General features: G+C 43.4%; 1 protein-coding gene across 4 annotated transcripts in view; it reads right to left on the bottom strand.

Moving 5' to 3' along the window:
- Window positions 1–22223, bottom strand: part of marchf5 (membrane-associated ring finger (C3HC4) 5) — a 68549-nt gene that overhangs the window by 12424 nt on the left and 33902 nt on the right. The window lies entirely within an intron of this gene.

A 22223-nucleotide genomic window follows, 5' to 3' on the forward strand; every position in this document is an offset into this window, starting at 1 on the left:
TGCAAACTGTCATTAACAAAGCTCCCGGCTACGATCCAATCAAAGCAACATTGACGTTCTCACCCCTGGTTAGCCACTATTGGCTTAAAAAGCCAAACGTAACACAATATCTGCCAATAAAATGTCCAGCAATATTGTTCCCGTCTGTCTGTTTGATGCGCGTGTTTGTCTATCACTCTGTATGTAGCCAGTTAGCGATGCTAATGATAACCATCTTATGGGTAGACAGGTTTTCCCCCCAAAACCTTCTCAATTAAATGTTAGCTGCAAAGGCGGCTTACCTGACAGTACAATATCTACTACTTCTAGATTATTTCATCAAATTGGGCGGCGGATTGTTTTGCAAACTCTGCCACGATGTGTGCTGCAGAAGTAACAGCAGAAAAGTCACTAGACCGACACATTCCTCTCTTGCTAGATGTGTAATTGAAAAAGGGTAATTACACTTTGTGTTTCAACCAAAAGTGGTCTTCTGATGTGACTTAAGCGTTGCCATGGATTCAGAACATCCATTTTTGTTGTTTCTCTCTGAATAATTGTAATATTGAGAAGAAAAACTGGGGGGAAAATATCCCAAATCAGGAAAAATTAAATAGAGAAAACAGAATTCATGAAAACACTAAATATAATTTAATGGGACCCCCTTAGTTTTTTTTACCAGGTATATTGACAGAAAACGCATCTCTTGTATACCAAGGACCTGGGAAAAAGTTGCAGGGAAGAGGTGAAGAGAAGAATGTGCCTATTTGAACGCTATAAAAACTGAGTAGCTTGCAACATTTCATTTTCTCGTGCTAGAAAAAGGTCGGAGACCCCTGCATTAGAGGCACACCGTAGAAAACAGTTTTGCTACAGAAAACCCTGTTTTAATGTTGTTTTCAATCTCAGGCCTTTTCGTGTCAACTCATTTCATTTGAGCATTTTTCCCCACTTATTTTAAATACTAGAATGCTACAAATAGCTCATGCGGAGGCGGAGTAGAGCACCAGTAAAAAAACAGAGTACTAAACAGACAACACCTCTGCAGTTTGGGAACGTCTCGCTCTCCAGCAGGGGTCATAAGATGGTTGCTGCTGTCCTGGTGGTAAAATGCTCAGTGTACGTACATTGTACACCATCCACCCTTCTCTATCTGACCCTACCCCGTGTAATTTACCTCCAATGAAAGTAGCCCTACTTGAAGTGCAATGAGGAAAAACATACACACAGTGAAAACACATGGCAGACACATATGCCTACATACACACTCGTGAGATATTCAACGAGAAAGGCAACTTCAGCAGTAAAGAAAAGCACACTGAATAAACAAAGAACAACAAATACGCACACACCCCCCCGAGACATTCTTAAAGTACAATGAGCAAGGTGACTGAAGTTCAGCCATGAGGAAATGATGAAAAGAATGAGCTTCCTTTAGCATTCCTGTTGTACTCAGAGCAAAAGCATGCGAGGTATTGGGTTTGACTGGGAAACATTGACACTGGAATGTGTAGCGACAGAGGCTCAGGCAGAGAGGAGAGGAATGGATTCTCAATATGTCCTGAAGGACCAAAACTAGTTTTTAGATGAACGCTACCAATCTTACTATGGCTGTGGAACACCTTCACAACGCGAGAGAGAGATAAGTAATCGCTCTACCCTAATAACAAACCTGTGTCAAAGACCAGATCAGGCAGCCACCCTCTGTTATATATAGGCTAGTAACCCATATTTATATATCTTGTATTTTATCCAAATGTTTAAAAAAACAACAGAAAAACAATACTTAGTAACAACTATGTCAACTGTCTAATAATATTAATAATACGACTAAAACTTCGATTAACAGCATAAAACTACTAAATAATAACTACAACTACCTATACAAATGAACAAATATCGTCACATATGTCCCCTTGTCAGACACACAGTCAAGTTACAGCCATGACCTCCATCTTCCCTTATTTTTCTTCCTCATTCCACTCTCGCATTCCAGAGCACTCAGGGGAAACCATGCAATATTTACGGGGACGGGAGACAACCTCCTCTCACCACACAGGCCCATCCAGATACTATTAATACCAGCAGCAGGAGACCAGTGGAGAACACTAAAGGGAGAGAGGGGACATCAGTTCTCTGATGCGATGTAAAGGATTGTCCTTATCAGGGGCTAAAGCTGAGCTCTCGGTTGAAAAAGAACCTAGGCTATACCTCGAAGGCTTTCTTGGACAACATTAATGCTGCGTCATTTTTTTTTGAGCAGGGCTGTGTTCATTTCTTTTGCAACTTAATTCAGGGTCATGTCATGAATTGAAAACCTCAAGTAGAGGTTTAAAATTATTATTTTCTTCTATATTGGGTCGACCGAGGCAACAGCATCAGTTTGACATTGAATGTGGAATGTTTTCGTGATCCTCAACTAGGCCAATGAGCTGATTACGTGGCACTGGTCATCGTGGCACTACAGTCCACTGTTAACACCCTCCGCCCCCATTAACAATGTTCCAGTGCCTTTGCCCTACATCTGGGATTTCAGACAGAGACCAACTCAGTACATTGACCACTCCTCTTGTTACTACGAAGGGAGTCGAGAGACTTTCTGGTATGACAGAATTAAATCCCAGCAAAGCGTCAAGCAAAAATCAGCCAACTAATTTCAATTTTGGGGCGGCAGGTAGCCTAGTGGTTCGAGCGTTGGGCCAGTAACCGAAAGGTTGCTGGATCGAATCCCTGAGCTGACAAGGTAAAAATCTGTCGTTCTGCCCATGAACAAGGCAGTTAACCCACTGTTCCCCGGTAGGCCGTCATTGTAAATAAGAATTTGTTCTTAACTGACTTGCCTAAAAAATAATATATATAATTAAACCCGTTGGTCACATTTGATCAGGTCAATGATTGCGGTGGCAATGTAGCCTAGTGGTTAGAGTGTTGGACTAGTAACTGAAAGGTTGCAAGTTCAAATCCCCGAGCTGACAAGGTACAAATCTGTCATTCTGCCCCTGAACAGGCAGTTAACCCATTGTTCCTAGGCCGTCATTGAAAATAAGAATTTGTTCTTAACTGACTTGCCTAAAAAATAATATATATAATTAAACCCGTTGGTCACATTTGATCAGGTCAATGATTGCGGTGGCAATGTAGCCTAGTGGTTAGAGTGTTGGACTAGTAACTGAAAGGTTGCAAGTTCAAATCCCCGAGCTGACAAGGTACAAATCTGTCATTCTGCCCCTGAACAGGCAGTTAACCCATTGTTCCTAGGCCGTCATTGAAAATAAGAATTTGTTCTTAACTGACTTGCCTAGTTAAATAATGGTACAAAAATAAAAACCACCTGTCCTGGAATTACCCTAACCACCACTGACAATGTAACCAGTGCTGACGTATGTCTTTTATATTGTAAGGAGGTGCCCCCTTCCACTGTGCCAATGAACTACTCCTAGGTCAAAGTGAGTAATGCCAACCAGTCAGTGTCATGCTGGCACATGTCCCTTGTGAATCAGGATCTCTAATTGGCTATGTTTAACTGTGTATTTACTGTTGGCTTCCATGACTGTATGGTGACAGTCTTTCTCCCTCCCTCTGTGATATAGGAGCAGGGTCACATATAGGAAGCCGAAGTCCGGCTCCTTCATGACCAGTATCTGTGACGAGGGGGGCCTGGAGCCGATCTACGCCGCCATGCCCAGCAGGCATTGGCAAACACCTCAGAAGGGTGATTACCAATAAGACAGCGCATGACAAGTATTTAGTAATATCACCCCTTCAATACCTATGTCACGCATCAACTCCTCCTCGATTTTCTACAGATGGACAGAACAGATGCTTTGAAATGGAGTCCTCTGACTGAAATACAGGTTGACACTGATGTCCGAATTGGGAGAGACCTTGCACTTCTTAGCATTAAAATTAAACAAGACACGTATAACTTTTTATATGTATTTTGCTATTATTTAATTGAATGGTACTATCAGTAAGGGGGTTACCCAGTGTATTCCTACAATATTTTAGGGAACTCCTGTCTTATACAGGACACCATACAGGAAGGTGTATTTGTTATATTACATTGTTATATTAGCAGAACACAGCTTCTACAGTATTATGTGAAGTATGGTTTATTCTACATGGAACTGTTACACTTCGTTTAGAATAGCCACATACAGTTGAAGTCAGAAGTTTACATACACCTTAGCCAAATACATTTAAACTCAGTTTTTCAAAATTCCTGACATTTAATCCTCGTAAAAATTCCCTGTTTTAGGTCAGTGAGGATCACCACTTTATTTTAAGAATGTCAAATGTCAGAATAATAGTAGAGAGAATGATTTATTTCAGCTTTTATTTCTTTCATCGCCTTCCCAGTGGGTCAGAAGTTTACATATACTGCCTTTAAATTGTTTAACTTGGGTGAAACGTTTCGGGTAGCCTTCCACAAGCTCCCCAAAAAAGTTGGGTGAATTTTGGCAGATTCCTCCTGACAGAGCTGGTGTAACGGAGTCAGGTTTGTAGGCCTCCTTGCTCACACATGCATTTTCAGTTCTACCCACAAATTCTCTATAGGATTGAGGTCAGGGCTTTGTGATGACCACTCCAATACTTGACTTTGTTGTCCTTAAGCCATTTTGCCACAACTTTGGAAGTATGCTTGGGGTTATTGTCCATTTGGAAGACCCATTTGTGACCAAGCTTTAACTTCTCGACTGATGTCTTGAGATGTTGCTTCAATATATCCACATAATTTTCCTACCTCAGGATGCCATCTATTTTGTGAAGTGCACAGTCCCTCCTGCAGCAAAACACCCCCACAACATGATGCTGCCACCCCGTGCTTCACGGTTGGGATGGGGTTCTTCGGCTTGCAAGCATCCAGCATGCACTTTTCCCACCAAAGTACGTTCATCTCTAGGAGACAGAATGCGTCTCCTTCCTGAGTGGTATGATGGCTGCGTGTTCCCATGGTGATTATACTTGCATACTATTGTTTGTACAGATGAACGTGGTACCTTCAGGTGTTTGGAAATTGCTCCCAAGAATGAACAAGACTTGTGGCGGTCTAGAATTTTTTTCTGAGGTCTTGGCTGATTTATTTTGATTTTCCCATGATGTCAAACAAAGAGGCACTGAGTTTGAAGGCAGGCCTTGAAATGCATCCACAGGTACACCTCCAATTGACTCAAATTATGTCAATTAGCCCAACAGAAGCTTCTAAAGCCATTACATAATTTTCCTGTGCTGTTTAAAGGCACAGTCAACATAGTGTAAGTAAACTTCTGACCCACTGGAATTGTGATACAGTGAATTACAAGATAAATAAACTGTCTGTAAACAATTGTTGGAAAAATAACTTGTGTCATGCACAAAGTAACCTAAAGTAACCTAACCAAGTTGCCAAAACTATAGTTTGTTAACATGAAATGTGTGGAGTGGTTGAAAAGTGAGTTTTAATGACTCCAACCTAAGTGTTTGCAAACTTCCGACTTCAACTGTATGTTCAGCAATTGCACTCTTCTCATATTACTCTGTAGGCTACTGACCAATGCAAAGCTTGGAGGAAGCTTTGAATTGGACAGTTGTCTACAGTGGTATGAGAAGAGTGCCATCCTCCTGCATCTCACATCTGCCTGTAGTTATTGAACTCTGCCTGTTGGACACATGGGTTGAGTGCACTCCACCCCTCCTGCTACCTGACTGCACCTGTCCATAACCCGTAAGGGAGGTGGTGAGGGCCATGGCGGAGTGGTGTCAGGCATATATAACCTCTCCTTCTATGTCAAGGTGCCACCCCAAATTGATGGGGACGCAGTTGGAGAGGGTGAAAAGCTTCAAGTTCCTCTGCGCTCACATTACTGACAGCCTGAAATGGTCTGTCCACACAAACAGTCTGTTGAAAAAGGTGCAAAAGCACCTCTTCAACCTCAGAAGGCTGAAGAAATGTGGCTTGGCACCCAAGACTCACAAACTTCTACAGATGCACCATTGAGAGCACCCTGTCGGGCTGTATCACCGCCTGGTACAGCAACTGCAAGAAGATCATCAAGAACCTCAGCCAAGACAGCCCAGGTGCGTCAAAGCTGGGACCAAGAGACTGAAAATACAGCTTCTATTTTCAGTCCTTCCGACTGTTAAATAGTTACCACTAGCTGGCATCCACCCAGCGCCCTGCCCTGAACTTTAGTCACTGTTATTAGCCGGCTACCACCCGGTACTCAACCCTGCACCTTAGACTGCTGCCCTATGTACATAGTCATTGAACACTGGTCCCTTTAATAATGTTTACATACTGTTTTACCCACGTCATATGTATATACTGTATTCTAGTCAAGGCTTCTGGGAAGGCTTTCCACTAGATGTTGGAACATTGCTGCGGGGACTTACTTCCATTCAGCCATAAGAGCATTCGAGGTCGGGCCCTGATGTTGGGTGATGGGCCCTGGCTCGCAGTTGGCGTTCCAATTCATCCCAAAGGTGTTTGATGGGGTTGAGGTCAGGGCTCTGTCTAGGCAAGTCAAGTTCTTCCACACCGATCTAGACAAACTATTTCTGTATGGACCTCGCTTTGTGTATGGGGGCTTTGTAATGATGAAAAAGGAAAGGCCATTCCCCAAACTGTTGCCACAAGTTGGAAGCACAGAATCGTATAGAATGTCATTGTGTCCTGCAGTGTTAAGATCTCTCTTCACTGGAACAAAGGGACCTAGCCCGAACCATAAAAAACAGCCCCAGACCATTATTCCTCATACACCAGAGTCCAATGTTAGAGCGCTGTACACCACTCCAGCCGACGCTTGCCATTGTTCATGGTGATCTTAGGCTTGTGGGCGACTGCTTGGTCATGGAAACTCATTTCATGAAGCTCCCAACAAAGTTATTGTGTTGCTTCCAGAGGCAGTTTGGAAGTTGATGTTGCAACTGAGGACAGACCATTTTTACATGCTACACGCTTCAGCACTACTGGTCCCGTTCTGTGAGTTTGTGTGTCCTACCACTTCGCGGCTGAGCCGTTTTTGCTCCGGGACATTTCCACTTCACACAACAGCACTTACAGTTGACCGGGGCAGCTCTAGCAGGGTAGAAATTTGACCAACTGACTTGTTGGAAAGGTGGTACCCTATGACGCTGATACGTTGAAAGTCACTGAGCTCTTCAGTAAGACCATTCTACTGCCAATTTTTGACTATGGTGATTGCATGGCTGTGTGCTCGATTTTTATACACCTGTCAGCAATGGGTGTGGCTAAAATAGACAAATCCACTCATTTGAAGGGGTGTCCACATACGTTTGTATATATAGTTAATTTACAGTGCCTTGCGAAAGTATTCGGCCCCCTTGAACTTTGCGACCTTTTGCCACATTTCAGGCTTCAAACATAAAGATATAAAACTGTATTTTTTTGTGAAGACTCAACAACAAGTGGGACACAATCATGAAGTGGAACGACATTTATTGGATATTTCAAACTTTTTTAACAAATCAAAAACTGAAAAATTGGGCGTGCAAAATTATTCAGCCCCCTTAAGTTAATACTTTGTAGCGCCACCTTTTGCTGCGATTACAGCTGTAAGTCGCTTGGGGTATGTCTCTATCAGTTTTGCACATCGAGAGACTGACATTTTTTCCCATTCCTCCTTGCAAAACAGCTCGAGCTCAGTGAGGTTGAATGGAGAGCATTTGTGAACAGCAGTTTTCAGTTCTTTCCACAGATTCTCGATTGGATTCAGGTCTGGACTTTGACTTGGCCATTCTAACACCTGGATATGTTTATTTTTGAACCATTCCATTGTAGATTTTGCTTTATGTTTTGGATCATTGTCTTGTTGGAAGACAAATCTCCGTCCCAGTCTCAGGTCTTTTGCAGACTCCATCAGGTTTTCTTCCAGAATGGTCCTGTATTTGGTTCCATCCATCTTCCCATCAATTTTAACCATCTTCCCTGTCCCTGCTGAAGAAAAGCAGGCCCAAACCATGATGCTGCCACCACCATGTTTGACAGTGGGTATGGTGTGTTCAGGGTGATGAGCTGTGTTGCTTTTACGCCAAACATAACGTTTTGCATTGTTGCCAAAAAGTTCAATTTTGGTTTCATCTGACCAGAGCACCTTCTTCCACATGTTTGGTGTGTCTCCCAGGTGGCTTGTGGCAAACTTTAAACGACACTTTTTATGGATATCTTTAAGAAATGGCTTTCTTCTTGCCACTCTTCCATAAAGGCCAGATTTGTGCAATATACGACTGATTGTTGTCCTATGGACAGAGTCTCCCACCTCAGCTGTAGATCTCTGCAGTTCATCCAGAGTGATCATGGGCCTCTTGGCTGCATCTCTGATCAGTCTTCTCCTTGTATGAGCTGAAAGTTTAGAGGGACGGCCAGGTCTTGGTAGATTTGCAGTGGTCTGATACTCCTTCCATTTCAATATTATCGCTTGCACAGTGCTCCTTGGGATGTTTAAAGCTTGGGAAATCTTTTTGTATCCAAATCCGGCTTTAAACTTCTTCACAACAGTATCTCGGACCTGCCTGGTGTGTTCCTTGTTCTTCATGATGCTCTCTGCGCTTTTAACGGACCTCTGAGACTATCACAGTGCAGGTGCATTTATACGGAGACTTGATTACACACATGTGGATTGTATTTATCATCATTAGTCATTTAGGTCAACATTGGATCATTCAGAGATCCTCACTGAACTTCTGGAGAGAGTTTGCTGCACTGAAAGTAAAGGGGCTGAATAATTTTGCACGCCCAATTTTTCAGTTTTTGATTTGTTAAAAAAGTTTGAAATATCCAATAAATGTCGTTCCACTTCATGATTGTGTCCCACTTGTTGTTGATTCTTCACAAAAAAATACAGTTTTATATCTTTATGTTTGAAGCCTGAAATGTGGCAAAAGGTCGCAAAGTTCAAGGGGGCCGAATACTTTCGCAAGGCACTGTATATTCCAGACTCTGATAATTCTCCTACTCATATTTATATTTCTTAATTTATATTTCTTTGCAATGTCCACATGTACATTAGCCGATATTAGTAGTTCTGGGATTTGTCCCGAGGGAAAGATGTAACAACAGACATAAGGAGAGATGACGCGAGACATAACTAGCCAGTAAGAATAGAATATTGTGTTGAAGGACAGCTGAGCTGACTCATGACCGGGCATTCAACTCGCAGTCGATACCGTTTCCACGGTAACATGCATTTACATGATGTGATGAAACGTCGAAACTAAGTTGCAAGCTACTGTTGTAGCAGGGTGTTGAAGAACGAGTGTCCTATGAAACACATTCCAGACCCTGGCTTTAGCCATCATCAATTTTACAGAGCTAGATAGGATAGCCCGCTGTATAAGCACAAGGTCAGCGCAGGCTTTAGCCGAACTGAATTAGCTGACCATCTTGATGGCGAGACAGGAAGGGAGAAGTCCAACTTGAAAATCCATTCTCTCCATAGTAAAAGCTATCTTAACTGACCTCCCTGTACTCACTACTGCACTTGTTTGTTGTGATTGCATGGCAAAGATGCACCCACATAAAACCACACCCCCAAGATAACATTTTCCTTCTATCATGGCCGCAAACATTTCTTAATGAGCATTTACGAAAAACAGGAAGTGCAGTCGCCCTTTAATACACGATTGCATTTAGAATTGTTGCACAGTGACTGGGCTTATTAAAGCACGTTTCACTCCAGCAGTAATGAGCTGAGGAGCTGCAGCAGAAATCCCGCTCAAAATAGGCTCTGTATGCTGTGCAGGTGTGATAGCTATGCTGGATAAATAAGATAGGCTATACGACGACTAACGAAAATACACACACGCCAATTTTATTTCCACTAAATTATGCAAATGTACCCAATAGACCGATACACACACGACAGTCAAATGTATTTCCATCGACTGGTATTTCCATCAATGATTTTCACTGAATGCCTGTATTGATGGTGCTAATGCTTTTTTGGAGAAAGGCATGACATTAGGTCTCAAATTTAAGAACACTGGTGTTTCAGTCCAAGATGGCGGCTTTCTCCCTCTCAGTCATAGGACTGCAGTGGACTTTTCAGCTGGCTACAGAGACCCGAACGAACAATGGAAGGGTGACATTTGTCACCTCAAAGCTACCAAAGGCTAAACGAGGAACAAAAACTTTTAATTTCCTAAAGTAGTTTCCTGCCTCCTGACAGTTCTGCCACTTTCCAGGATTGTGCCTTAGTGCACCTATGTTTGCTAACCAGATTGATCCCGCTTGAGCACATTAATCTGGGCATATTTTGATGACTGCGTCGGAATCCCTTACGCTTTCTCCATGCCTAAACATTACGCCAACCCCGGCTAGAGGGAACTGGGTCACACTTAATGTCTATTGGCAAAACGGAAAGCTGAGCAATTCATTTCAGCGCTTGGCAGCAGATTCCATAATTAAGATTATTAAAAGAGGGGAGATGGGAGAGAGAGAGAACTGCATCCCACTTCTTAATTGCCGGGCAGGCAGGTTGGCACACTGTTCCAACCCACTTGTTTAACCTCTCCCAGAAGGACCAGCAAGGACACACCATCATTCATTTTACACCACCGGCCAAAACCGCATGATAGGATGGATCGAAATTATCAGTTGCTGATGTAAAAATAGCTATCTTAGCATACCAGTGCTACAGCTAACTGCACTCTCCTCTCCTACTAGAAATCACAGAGCTTACAGCTCACAACTAGCAGAGGAAAAACATGACATGAGTGGTAAACTACATCCAAACACATACACCATGGTGTAAATCCACTATTGTGATGCTGCACCAACCAGAGGCCCGGCCCTGAGAGTAGGAACATGAGTAGGCCTGATGCCCGTCAGGCTAACAAATGAGCTGGGTTCAGCCTGTCAGCACTCGGGAGGGCTCGCGAATGGCACAGCGGAATAAGGCACTGGTTTGATTCCAGGCTGTATCACAATCGGCTGTGATTGGGAGTCTCGTAGGGCAGACCACAATTGGCCCAGCGTCGTCCGGGTTAGGTTTAGGCTGGGGTAGGCCGGCATTGTAAATAATAATTTGTTCTTAACTAACTTGCCAAGTTAAATAAAGGTTAAATAAAATAATTGTAAAAATTAATTAACACCACCCAGCGCCCATACTCTAGCTCCGCCTTTATTACACACATTTAAAGCTGTCCTCCATGTTTGTGTGCAGTTTCCAGGGCTGATTAAAGACAATTAAACATCTTAAAGCCATTGCTAACTGTGGGAAAGTAGACAATTTTAATTTTCTTCCTAAGTTTACTTCTTAGCAGCCCAGTCAGATCAGAAATCTAGACACAGAATCTGTTTATTTTTTATTTATTTTACCTTTATTTAACTAGGCAAGTCAGTTAAGAACAAATTCTTATTTTCAATGACGGCCTAGGAACAGTGGGTTAACTGCCTGTTCAGGGGCAGAACGACAGATGTGTACCTTGTCAGCTCGGGGGTTTGAACTTGCAACCTTCCCGGTTACTAGTCCAACATTCTAACCACTAGGCTACCCTGCCGCCCCATTTAGTCTCGTGTCTGTCTGTAGGCCACAGTGATCAAGTGGCTACACCAGGCTAACGTCTCCGTCCCGAAGCAAGCACCAGTTAGCCATGAGCTAGCCTCGAGCTAGGCCCATCTCCTGGCTAGCCGAAGAAGTCCACCAACTAATTCTTGGACTACAATACCTATTTGCCAATTTGCCTGGACCCTTTCTTGCCGATAAGGAGCCCCGCCGATCCATCACGACTGGTCTGCCGACGTAATCGTCCGAGGTGGTTTCAACAGGCTTTTCCATTGCGACGTCGCCAAAAATCCATCTGCTGGCCACGGCCCGCTAGCTTTCTGAACGCCTTGTCTCCAGCTCGCCTAGCGTAGTAGCGACTACCGAACAGCCCCGACTCACCTTTTGCTGCTCATTGGACCCTATGATCACTCGACTACTCATGCCTCTCCCTAATGTCAATATGCCTTGTCTACTGCTGTTAAGGTTAGTTATTATTATTATATTATTATATTATTTCACTATGGAGCCCCCAGCCCCGCCCTAAATACCTTAGATAGCTCTTTTGTCGCACCCTCCACACATGCAGAGACCTCACCTGGTTTAAATGGTGCCTCCAGAGACGCAACCGCTCTCATTGTCACTCAATGCCTAGGTTTACCTCCACTCCAAATGTCCATCCCCAACTTCAACATTTTCTGACAAGATAGAACTGCCAAAGGGGGCGGGGTTGCAATCTACTGCAGAGATAGCCTGCAGGGTTCTGTCATAGCTACTGTTTACAGGCCTCCTGGGCCATATACAGCCTTCCTCACTGAGTTCCCTGAATTCCTATCAGACTTTGTAGTCATAGCAGATAATATTCTAATATTTGGTGATTTTAATATTCACATGGAAAGGTCCACAGACCCACTCCAAAAGGCTTTCGGAGCCATCATCGACTCAGTGGGTTTTGTCCAACATGTCTCTGGACCTACTCACTGTCACAGTCATACTCTGGACCTAGTTTTGTCCCATGGAATAAATGTTGTGGATCTTAATGTTTTTCCTCATAATCCTGGACTATCGAACCACCATTTTATTAAGTTTGCAATTACAACAAATAATCTGCTCAGACCCCAACCAGAGCCGGAGCATCAAAAGTCGTGCTATAAATTCTCAGACAAAGATTCCTTGACGCCCTTCAGACGCCCTCTGCCTACCCAAGGACGTCAGAGGACAAAAATCAGTTAATTTCTTGGTGATGGGGCAGTATTTTCACTTCTGGATGAAATGCATGCCCAAATTCAACTGCCTGCTACTCATCCCCAGAAGATAAGATATGCATAGTATTAGATAGAAATCACTCTGAAGTTTCTAAAACTGTTTGAATCATGTCTGTGAGTATAACAGAACTTATTTAGCAGGCGAAACCCCAAACCATTCAGGTTTTTTTTTTTAGGTCACTCTTTCAATGGGTTTTCATTGGGAATCTAAGGGACCTTCTTGCAGTTCCTATCGCTTCCACTGGATGTCAACAGTCTTTAGAAATTGGTTGAGGTTATTCCTTTGTGTAATGAAGAAGTACTGCCATCTTGAAGAGGGTCACTTGAAGTGTACTGTTAGATAGAGGCGCGTGACCAGAAAGCATGCTTCAGTTTGTTTTCTTCCTGTATTGAACACAGATCATCTCGTCTTCAATTTTATTGAATATTTACGTAAAAAAAATACCTAAAGTTGTTTTACACAAAAGTAGTTTGAAATGTTTTGGCAAAGTTTACAGGTAACTTTTGAGATATTTTGTAGTCACGTTGAGTAAGTTGGAACCGGTGTTATTCTGGATCAAATGCGCCAAATAAATGGACATTTTTGATATATATCGACGGAATTAATCGAACAAAGGGACCATTTGTGATGTTTATGGGACATATTGGAGTGCCAACAAAAGAAGCTCGTCAAAGGTAAGGCATGAATTATATTTTTATTTCTGCGTTTTGTGTCGCGCCTGCAGGGTTGAAATATGGTTTCTCTCTTTGTTTACGGAGGTGCTATCCTCAGATAATAGCATTGTTTGCTTTCGCCGAAAAGCCTTTTTGAAATCTGACATGTTGGCTGGATTCACAACAAGTGTAGCTTTAATTTGCTATCTTGCATGTGTGATTTAATGAAAGTTAGATTTTTATAGTAATTTATTTGAATTTGAAGCTATTTTTCCTGGCTTTTGGCCAGGTGGGACGCTAGCTTCCCACATATCCCAGAGAGGTTAACCACCTAACTGAGGAACTCAATTTAACCTTGCGCAATACCCTAGATGCAGTTGCACCCCTAAAAACTATACATATTTGTCATAAGAAACTAGCTCCCTGGTATATAGAAAATACCCGAGCTCTGAAGCAAGCTTCCAGAAAATTGGAACGGAAATGGCGCCACACCCAACTGTAAGTCTTCCGACTAGCTTGGAAAGACAGTCCCGTGCAGTATAGAAGAGCCCTCACTGCTGCTCGATCATCCTATTTTTCCAACTTAATTGAGGAAAATAAGAACAATTTTGAACTTTTTGAAACTGTCACAAAGCTAACTAAAAAGCAGCATTCCCCAAGAGAGGATGGCTTTCACTTCAGCAGTAATAAAATCATGAACATCTTTGAGGAAAAGATCATTAGAAAGCAAATTACGGACTCCTCTTAAAATCTGAGTATTCCTCAAAAGCTCAGTTGTCCTGAGTCTGCACAACTCTGCCAGGACATAGGATCAAGAGAGACACTCAAGTACTATATCTCTTGACACAATGATGAAAATAATCATGGCCTCTAAAACCTTCAAGCTGCATACTGGACCCTATTCCAACTAAACTGCTGAAAGAGCTGCTTCCTGTGCTTGGCCCTCCTATGTCAAATAATAAACGTCTCTCTATCCACTGGATGTGTACCAAACTCACTAAAAGTGGCAGTAATAAAGACTCTCTTGAAAAAGACAAACCTTGACCCAGAGAAAAAAGAAAAGAAAAAAGAAAAAAAAATCTGCCTATATCGAATCTCCCATTCCTTTCAAAATGTTTAGAAAAGTCTGTTGTAAAGCAACTCACTGCCTTCCTGAAGACAAACAATGTATACAAAATGCTTCGGTCTGGTTTTAGACCCAATCATAGCACTGAGACTGCACTTGTGAAGGTGGTAAATGACATTTTAATGGTGTCACACCGAGGCTCTGCATCTGTCCTTGTGCTCCCTGACCTGTGCTGCGTTTGATACCATCGATCACCACATTCTTTTGGAGAGATTGGAAACCCAAATTGGTCTACACGGACAAGTTCTGGCCTGGTTTAGATCTTATCTGTCGGAAAGATATCCGTTTCTCTGTGGATGGTTTGTCCTCTGACAAATCAACTGTAAATTTCGGTGTTCCTCAAGGTTCCGTTTTAGAACCACTATTGTTTCAACATATATATTTGACCTCTTGGATGTCATTCGAAAACATGTTAACTTTCACTGCCATGCGGACGACACAGCTGTACATTTCAATGAAACATGGTGAAGCCCCAAAATTGCCCTTCCTGGAAGCCTGTATTTCAGACATAAGGAAGGCTGCAAATGTTCTACTTTTAAACTTGGACAAAACAGAGATGCTTCTTCTAGGTGCCAAGAAACAAAGATATCTTCTGTTGAATCTGACAATTAATCTTGATGGTTGTAAAACTGTGAAGGACCTTGGCGTTACTCTGGACCCTGATCTCTCTTTTGACGAACATATCAAGACGTTTCAAGGACAACTTTTTTCCATCTACGTAACATTGCAAAAATCTGAAACTTTCTGTCCATAAATTATGCAGAAAAATTAACTCACGCTTTTGTTACTTCTAGGTTAGACTACTGCAATGCTCTACTTTCCGGCTACCTGGATAAAGCACTAAATAAACTTCAGTTAGTGCTAAATACGGATGCTAAAACCAAAAGATTTGATCATATTACTCCAGTGCTAGCCTCCCTACACTGGCTTCCTATTAAGGCAAGGGCTGATTTCAAGGTTTTACTGCTAACCTACAAAGCATTACATGGGCTTGATCCTACCTATCTTTCCGATTTGGTCCTGCCGTACATACCTACACATTTGCTACGGTCACAAGACGCAGACCTCCTAATTGTCCCTAGAATTTCTAAGCAAACAGCTGGAGGCAGGGCTTTCTCCTATAGAGCTGCATTTTTATGGAATGGTCTGCCTACCCATGTGAGAGACGCTTAAGTTTAAAGTTAAAGACGTTTAAGTCTTTACTGAAGACTCATCTCTTCAGTAGGTCATTTGATTGAGTGTAGTCTGGCCCGGGGGTGTGAAGGTGAACGGAAAGGCTCTGGAGCAACAAACCGCCCTTGCCGTCTCTGCCTGGCCAGATTCCCTCTCTCCACTGGGATTCTATGCCTCTAACCATATCACAGTGGCTGAGTCACTGGCTTACTGGTGCTCTTCCATGCCGTCCCTAAGAGGTGTGCGTCACTTGAGTGGGTTGAGTCACTGACATTATCTTCCTGTCTGGGTTGGCACCCCTCCTTGGGTTGTGCTGTGGCAGAGATCTTTGTGGGCTATACTCGGCCTCGTCTCAGGATGCGACCTGTCCCAGACCTGCTGTTTTCAACTCTCTAGAGACAGCAGGAGGGGTAGAGATACTCTTAATGGTCGGCTATGAAAAGCCAACTGACATTTACTCTTGAGGTGCTGACCTGTTGCACCCTCGACAACTACTGTGATTATTATTATTTGACCATGATGGTAATTTATGAACATTTGAACATCTTGGCCATGTTCTGTTATAATCTCCACCCGGCACAGCCAGAAGAGGACTGGCCACCCCTCATAGCCTGGTTCCTCTCTAGGTTTCTTCCTAGGTTTTGGCCTTTCTAGGGAGTTTTTCCTAGCCACCGTGCTTCTACACCTGCATTGCTTGCTGTTTGGGGTTTTAGGCTGGGTTTATGTACAGCACTTTGAGATATCAGCTGATGTAAGGGCTGACCAACTTGCCCTCTAAATACACCTCTGCTGTCTTCAACCAGGATCTCAGCGATCACTGCCTCATTGCATGCATCTGTAATGGGTCCGCGGTCAAACGACCACCCCTCATCACTGTCAAACACTCCCTAAAACACTTTAGCGAGCAGACCTTTCTAATCGAATTGGCCCGGGTATCCTGGAAGGATATTGACCTCATTCAGTCAGTAGAGGATGCCTGGTCGCTCTTTAAAAGTGCTTTCCTCACCATCTTAAATAAGCAAGCCCCATTCAAAAATGCAGAACTAAGAGTAGATATAGCCCTTGGTTCACTCCAGACTTGACTGCCCTTGACAAGCACAAAAACATCCTGTGGTGTACTGCATTAGTATTGAACAGCCCCCTCGATATGCAACTTTTCAGGGAAGTCCGGAACCAATATACACAGTTAGTTAGGAAAGCTAAGGCTAGCTTTTTCAAACAGAAATGTGCATCCTGTAGTACTAATTCCAAAAGGTTTTGGAACACTGTAAAGTCCATAGAGAATAAGAGCACCTCCTCCCAGCTGCACTGAGGCTAGGAAACACCGACACCACTGATAATATCATTAAGCATTTTTCTACGGCTGGCCATGTTTTCCACCTGGCTACCCCTACCCCGGTCAACAGCTCTGCACCCCCCGCAGAAACTTGCCCAAACCCCCCCTGCTTCTCCTTCATCCAAATCCAGACAGCTGATGTTCTGAAAGAGCTGCAACATCTGGAACCTTACTAATCAGCTGGGCTAGACAATCTGGACCCTCTCTTTCTAAAATTATCCGACAACATTGTTGCAACCCCTAATACTAGCCTATTCAACCTGTTTTTCGTATCGTCTGAGATCCCAAGATTGGAAAGCTGCCGCAGTCATCCCCCTCTTCAAAAGGGGGAGACACTCTAGACCCAAACTCTTATAGACCTATATCCATCCTGCCCTGCCTTTCTAAAGTCTTTGAAAGCCAAGTTAACAAATAGATCACCGACCATTTCGAATCCCCCCGTACCTTCTCCACTGCAATCTGGTTTCCGAGCTGGTCATGGGTGCACCTCAGCCACGTTCAAGGTCTTAAACGATATCATAACCGCCATCGATAAAAGACAGTACTGTGCAGCAGTCTTCATCGACCTGGCCAAGGCTTTCGTCAATCACCACACTCTTATTGGCAGACTAAACAGCTTTGGTTTCTCTAATGACTGCCACACCTGGTTCACCAACTACTTTTCAGAATTCAGTGTGTCAAATCGGAGGGCCTGTTGTCCGGACCTCTGGCAGTATCTGTGGGGGTGCCACAGGGTTCAATTCTCGGGTTGACTCTTTTCTCTGTATACATCAATGATGTCACTCTTGCTGATGGTGATTCTCTGATCCACCTCTACGCAGACGACACCATTCTGTATACATCAACACTCCATCCGTGACCTCCAACTGCTTTTAAATGCAAGTAAAACTAAATGCATGCTCTTCAACCGATTGCTGCACCCACCCGCCTGCCCGACTAGCATCACTACTCTGGATGGTTCTGACTTATAATATGTCGACTACAAATACCTAGGTGTCTGGTTAGACTGTAAACTTTCCATCCAGACTCACATTAAGCATCTCCAATCCAAAATTAAATCTAGAATCAGCTTCCGATTTCGCAACAAAGCCTCCTTCACTCATGCTGCCAAACATACTAGAGGTCGACCGATTATGATTTTTCAACGCCGATACCGATTATTGGCTGACCAAAAAAGCCGATACCGATTAATCGGTAGAATTTTTTATATTTGTAATAATTACAATTACAACAATACTGAATGAACACTTATTTTAACTTAATATAATACATCAATGAAATCAATTTAGCCTCAAGTGAATAATGAAACATGTTCAATTTGGTTTAAATAATGCAAAAACAAAGTGTTGGAGAAGAAAGTAAAAGTGCAATATGTGCTATGTAAGAAAGCTAACGTTTCAGTTCCTTGCTCAGAACATGAGAACATATGAAAGCTGGTGGTTCCTTTTAACATGAGTCTTCAATATTCCCAGGTAAGAAGTTTTAGGTTGTAGTTATTATAGGAATTATAGGACTATTTCCCTCTATACCATTTGTATTTCATTAACCTTTGACTATTGGATGTTCTCATAGGCACTTTAGTATTGCCAGTGTAACAGTACAGCTCTAGTTAGCGCGCGCTAACTAGCTAGCCATTTTACTTCGGTTACACCAGCCTCATCTCGGGAGTTGATAGGCTTGAAGTCATAAACAGCGCAATGCTTGACACACAATAAAGAGCTGCTGGCAAAACGCACGAAAGTGCTGTTTGAATGAATGTTTACGCACCTGCTTCTTTCTACCACCGCTCAGTCAGATGCTTGTATGCTCAGTCAGATTATATGCAATGCAGGACACGCTAGATAATATCTAGTAATATCATCAACCATGTGTAGTTAACTAGTGATTATGATTGATTGTTTTTTATAAGATAAGTTTAATGCTAGCTTACCTTGGCTTACTGCATTCGCGTAACAGGTAGTCTCTTTGTGGAGTGCAACGAGAGAGAGGCAGGTCGTTATTGCGTTGGACTCATTAACTGTAAGGTTGCAAGATTGGATCCCCGAGCTGACAAGGTGAACATCTGTCGTTCTGCCCCTGAACAAGGCAGTTAACCCACCTTAACTGACTTGCCTATTTAAATAAAGGTATAAAAATATATATATGTTTTTTTTAAATCGGCGCCCAAATATACCGATTTCCGATTGTTATGAAAACTTGAAATCGGCCCTAATTAATCGGCCATTCCGATTAATCGGTCGACCTCTAAAACATACCCTAGTAAAACTTGACTATCCTACCGATCCTGGACTTTGGCGATGTCATTTACAAAATAGCCTCCAACACTCTACTCAGCAAATTGGATGTAGTCTATCTGTTTTGTCACCAAAGCCCCATACACTACCCACCACTGTGACCTGTATGCTCTCGTTGGCTGGCCCTCTCTTCATATTTGTCGCCAAACCAACTGGCTCCTAGGAAAGCACTTGTTTGTTGTGATTGAATGGCTGACACACTCAAGAAACACCCACATCAAACCACGCCCCCAAGACAAATCTAATTTGCCTTCAGTCATGGCTGCTAGCATGAGCTCTTGATGAAAGTGCAGTCACCCTTTAAAACACTACTGACAACCCCTGAGAGACCCACTGATGCAATACTACCACCGCACTATCCTTTGGTCATTCAGTCTGCCTGGCTGCCTGAGCAGAATAATGTGTTGAGTTCAGCTAGAAAAATCACACGTCAGACACAGCGTGACACATCACAACCTCTGGAATCTAAGGACGTCATAATTTGGCTGCAGAAGTATAATGATGGTGCAGTGAAATTAGATAAATGTCATAGGGAAGCGTTAGTTCAGTCCGTTTCCAGTCCCCAGCGCAGGCAGGGTATTAGAGGAGAACGGGGAGTCACCGGGAAGATTGCTGATCCAGTTGGAAGGCTGGCAGCGTCAGTGTGCTGCTGATTTGTCGGGTGCTCTGGTGCTGTCCGAGCAGTCAGCTATTTTTGGGGCCTGGGTTTTTAAGTGATATATTAGCAGCAGTGGCAGGCAGCCCCGGTCTCCTCTCTGCCGCTGGTTGATGAGCTGCTCTCGTCATGCCGTGGCCTAATTTCCTCTCTCCCTCCCTTCATCCCTCGCAATCACTATACACCTCTGTCTGTACATAGGGGGAGGCAAAGAAAGCTTGCTCGGAGGAGCAGAGAGACTAGTGCACTTCAATGTCTGCCACATCACAGAGCCTTCTCTCTCCATCCCTCTCATCCTTACCCATCTCCCAACCATCCCTCCCTTACCTCATCTTTTACCCTGTGATGTCTACATCAGTCTTCCCCTCCCCCATCCCTCTCTCCTCCTAACACCTGGGTGACGACCAGTAGATTGGTTTGGGCCTTAGGAGATAGCGTAAATAAGAATGCCCATCTGTGTGCCTCCTACAGGACGTTATCATTAGTATGGGTACACAGGACTTCCCACGCGTCAGCTCCCACTCTCTCTGTGTGTCGGAAAAGTCTCAGAAGGCTTCCAGAGGTTTTTCATTCACTGTTAAATCAAAGGTAACATAAGCCCCTGTGTGCTGGTGTCCACGACTCAAACAATGAGCGATCGAGGACTAAGCCTACTACACGATTTGCCAAGGGACGTTAGCTTTCAATAGATTAGGGCACATTTAGAGGACCCCTCCAAATAAAACACTGCCTCATGATCTCATCTATCACTTTGTTACTGCCAGACCAAACCACCAGGGTACTCAAAAGAAAAAGGAACACAAACAAACTTGTGGAGGATGTGTGTGTAGGGGAACTGATGAACATGATAATAAACATTGAGGCCACATTTCATGGGTGGCTCATCTGGTGAAGACGCCGGCCAAAAACAACAGACCCTGATTTTTATTTTTATTATCTACCTGCCACAGTGGCTGGTGGACCAAAATGTTCATTTCCCACCCTGTTTGTCATGTGCCATGACTTTATCAACGACATCACTAGTGGTATACCGTACTTGCCATATACGACTAGGACCTGTATCCCAGTGTTCCCAATTACCTGAATGCTCCAGAGACGAGGTAGAATGAAATGCCCTTGTCTCCATGCTCCAGTCCAGCTGGTTTAGCTGAGCCTGCTGCTTATAGTCACACAGAGGTGACTGACAGCACTGCCAGGCCTGCATCTAAAAATACAACGTGGCCTTGCTTACCAGCAGAGCTTGCCCACCCGCCCGCATACATTGTATTATGTCCAGGCCTTACTTCTCAGTTTGCACCTAGTCTCAATGTGGTCACTATTTAGTCAACATTTTAATGGTTAATGACCCACTTGTTCTGGTAGCCACAGTAGCTCAAAGTGCCAACTCCATACTAATTAGACGTCTAGGCAGAGTGATTTAATAGCTTCCCCATATGCTTGAAAATATACAACAAGTGTTATTCCCCAAAGCAGTTTCCAGGGTTTCTGCTTACATAAAAGTTTCCTCCCTCACGGTGACTGACGGGAGCTGAAAGTTCTGTCATCGCTGAATGAACGAATGCTGAGCTGAGGAACAACCGCTTAAGGAAAGTGACAGTTGCAACGCAACACTTTTTGAAGAGGGTTGGCCGTGTTAACTTGATGACTAAGTGCCAGTGTTTGGGAATAATCAGTGCCTCGTCACTCTGACGTGCTTAGGTTAATTAGTGGGAACCGCTCCTCTCTTCACCCCCTCTCCAAATTGCCAGTGAGGCTGAAACTGGCCGGTAATGAGCCGATAGCAGACCTGGGTTCAAATATGATTTGAAATGCATTTTAAATGATTTTCCTGGGCTTGACTGAGCTTTGCCTGGTGAAATGAAACCAATAGAATTAACACAATAGTAACAAGTCCAAAGCCCACACATTTGGCACACCAGGCAGGCTAAAGCAAACTATTAGAAATATGTCTCATACCATTCGAACCCAGGTCTGGTAATGAGCATCTGGCGGGTGTCCTGCCCGCTCCTATTCCTTGTGTAACTTCTCCCTCAAACTGTATATTTACCAGACTCGCCACACATAACCTACCCTGGCTTTGGGAGTAAATAAACATGCAGTGAGTTGAGACAGGCGGAGTGCTTTTTAGAGCTCTCAGGTCCCCCTCCTAATTCACAGCACTGACTCACTGCCCCTGTGCTGCATCCGTTATTAAGTAAAGTGAAAGACTACTGTACTTCAGATTCGGCCATGATTCAGCTGTTATTACTTGACTGTGC

The sequence above is a fragment of the Oncorhynchus mykiss genome, chromosome 23, assembly GCF_057628025.1.
Source record: "Oncorhynchus mykiss isolate SJ-2025 chromosome 23, ASM5762802v1, whole genome shotgun sequence".
In the NCBI taxonomy this organism is placed as follows: domain Eukaryota; kingdom Metazoa; phylum Chordata; class Actinopteri; order Salmoniformes; family Salmonidae; genus Oncorhynchus; species Oncorhynchus mykiss.